This window comes from Triticum urartu, chromosome 5A (assembly GCF_056163025.1).
Source record: "Triticum urartu cultivar PI428250 chromosome 5A, HENAU_Tu73, whole genome shotgun sequence".
Taxonomy (NCBI): domain Eukaryota; kingdom Viridiplantae; phylum Streptophyta; class Magnoliopsida; order Poales; family Poaceae; genus Triticum; species Triticum urartu.
The window spans coordinates 459,314,095-459,317,127 of record NC_141877.1 but is presented as its reverse complement, the minus strand read 5'-3'; the positions used below and the strand labels follow the sequence as shown (position 1 = coordinate 459,317,127).

The window sequence follows — 3,033 nt, the reverse complement described above, 5'->3', positions numbered from 1 at the left end:
CCATGGCTTGCCACATGATTTCTTGACTTTTAGCATCAAGGGGTTGATTCTCTCCCCGTAAAGTCGGGAAAAGATCCTCATCAAAAATGCAATCAGCAAAACGAGCCGTGTGACAGTCACCTGTCATGGGGTCCAGATACCTGATTATGGACACAGTCTCATAACCAACGTATATCCCCGACTTACGGAGCGGGCCCATCGCCGATCGCTGAGGTGGTGGTATTGGTACATATACCTGGAAACCGAACCTACGAAGGTGGGAAATTTTCGGTGCCGACCCTTGCGCAAGCTGAATAGGAGGGTGGATGTTGTAGGCCGACGGTCTAAAGTTGATGAGATTGGCCGCGTGTAACACTGCGTGGCCCCAACATGTAGTTGGTAAATTACAACCCTGAAGGAGCGGTCGGGCAATGAATTTAATTCTTTTAATCAATGCCTCGGCAAGTCCATTTTGTGTATGAACATGCGGTACCGAGTGCTCAACTTTGATTCCCATTGCCATGCAATAATCATCGAACGGCTTTGAAGTAAATTCTCCGGCGTTATCCATTCGAATAGACTTTATACGATAATCAGGGAAATTATTCCTCATTTGTATGATCTGAGAGATCAGCTTTGCAAAGTCATGGTTCCTGTTGACAGCAGGCAAACATTGGACCATTTAGAGAAAGCATCAATGAGCACCATGAAGTACCGAAACGGCCCCGTGAGGGGCTGAATTGGACCGCATATGTCCCCTTGGATACGCTCCAAGAACGCGGGGATTTCATCCCTCACCTTGAGGGGCGATGGTCCAATGACTAACTTCCCCTTAGCGCATGCGGAGCACACGAAATTATCAGGATTCAGGAAGTTCTTCACGTTAACATTATGACCATGTGAGTTGTTTATTATATTTCTCATCATCCTAAGTCCGGGGTGGCCTAACCTATCGTGCCAGAGGCAGAAGAGTTCAGAGCTTCTAAAAACGGTCTTGAGGGTAGTGTACACAGGCGGTGCTACTATTTTAGTGTAGTATAGCCCTGTGTCGGACGAAGGAAGCCTTTCGATAACATGTTTGCCATTTGCATCCCGCTTTGTGAAAGTAGGCACTCCTTGCCGTTCTCATCATCGGTCTCAGCATGAAAACCATTGGCGCGGATGTCTCTCAAGCTCAAAAGAGTACGAGTCGATTCCGGGTACAACAACGCATCATTAGTGATCAAAGTTGTTCCCATAGGAAGTATAATAGTGGCTCGTCCGGAGCCAACTATGTGCGAACCGCAGCCGGTGATTGTCATAATACTTCCCGGAGATTTTTTAATAGACTCAAAGTACTTAGTTTCTCGTAAAATGGTATGTGTAGTTGCGCTATCGGCAAGGCATGTTTCCTGCATTCGGGCGCCACAAGCGTTCTAAAATATGACATATAATTAATGTAATGAGGAAGATGCTACATTAATAATAAATGCACACATTCCAGACCATAACATACTATCATGTATAAATAATGGAATAAATGTCATCCAATCGCCAAAGTAAATAATAAGTTTATGCTCTCATAGAGCTTACAACCAAATCGAATTTATTCGAATTTATATCAAATAATGGAATCATGATAACCAAAGAGGTATGCTAAGTAGACTCGGTGAAGAAGCCATTAACCTCAGCCGTAATCTCCATACTAGTGAGCTGATCCTCCTTAGAAATCATCTTGGAGGCAGCATCAACATCTAGTTGCGGCACCGCCAAGGCGACCATGTGGTCAACCTCCATGGCAACGTTGGCGTCACTAGACCGCCAAAGCCGTCGCGATGGGCACCACGGGGATCGCCGCGATGGGCGCAGCAGGGGGTGTAGAGATCATCACGGGTGCCGCCATGGGCGCCGGTGGTGCTCCCTCCTGAACCAAGGCGAGGTGCGTCTCACGCGCCTTCCGAGCCTTATATTCATCAACGACCTCCTGTGGTGCGCGGCACTGGCGGGAGAAATGCTCCACCGAGCCACACCGAAAGCAGTCCTGAGGCCTCTGCCCCCCTTGCCCGGCTTTTGCTGCTTAGCTGGGGCGGAGGGCTGAGGGCCCTTCTTCTTGCCCTTGCGACCCCTCTTCTTCTGTTGAGGCTTGAGGACTTTGAGAGCATTCACCTCCTGGCGAGAACTCCTCCCAAGTGGTTGCGCGACAAAGTTCTTTTTCAGAACCTTGTATTGCGCCTCTGCCACCTGGAGGACGTCAATCAACTCTGAATACCTCGTGTAGTTGCCCTGGCAATAGTTCCGTGCGGACAGGACTGCGTCAGGGTGGAAAGTGGTCTCAATCTTCTGAGTGTCGGTAATCTCAGTACCACACATCTGGAGAGTCGTACAAATCCGGTGCAGAGTCGAATTGTACTCCCCAACCGTCTTGAAGTCCGCAAACCTCAGACGGATCCACTCTGCCTCTGCACGTGGCTTAACAGTGTACTTCAGCCGCTCAAACCGCTGCTTAAGAGCGGTCCAAAGGCCAGAAGCACTCCGCTCAGCCATATACTCGTCTTTCAGAGTAGGTGACAGGTGATGACGGAGAAAATGCAGAGCCTGCGCAATCTCAGTTTCGAACTTGGGATCAGTGGGGGCCAGCTAGGTCCCCTTACCGATCGACATCAGGAGGGTTTTGCCCTGGAAAAAGATCTCATAGTCCGAGGCCCACGATAGGTAGTTCATCCCCATCTGGGCCAACTCAGCAAACTCCTTGTTGACAATTCCGGCCATCTGCAATTTATGCAAAAATCATGAGATTACAGCAGGTAATCTTTTGCACAAATGCGATGTTGATAAACTTATCCAATAATGACGTTCCATTATCTAAAACACGTTCTTATATGACATACTTAATGATTAAGAGTGCAAAACAATTAATCTACAGTAGTAAAATCATATAATAAAAACATGTTTTCAAAGTATAGCATGTTAAGCGCATTTAGTACGTGAAAATAGCCCAAAAATTGAATTCCCGAGACATTTTAAAGCCCAAATACGTGGTTTCAGCGAAAACAGACGGTTTCAGGGGGTTCTAAG

The 3,033-nt window shown here is 47.5% G+C and overlaps 1 pseudogene; it reads right to left on the bottom strand.

The window, feature by feature from the left end:
• Window positions 1-1,614: 1,614 nt before the first annotated feature.
• LOC147971916 (uncharacterized) lies at window positions 1,615-2,727 on the bottom strand (annotated as a pseudogene).
• Window positions 2,728-3,033: the final 306 nt, after the last annotated feature.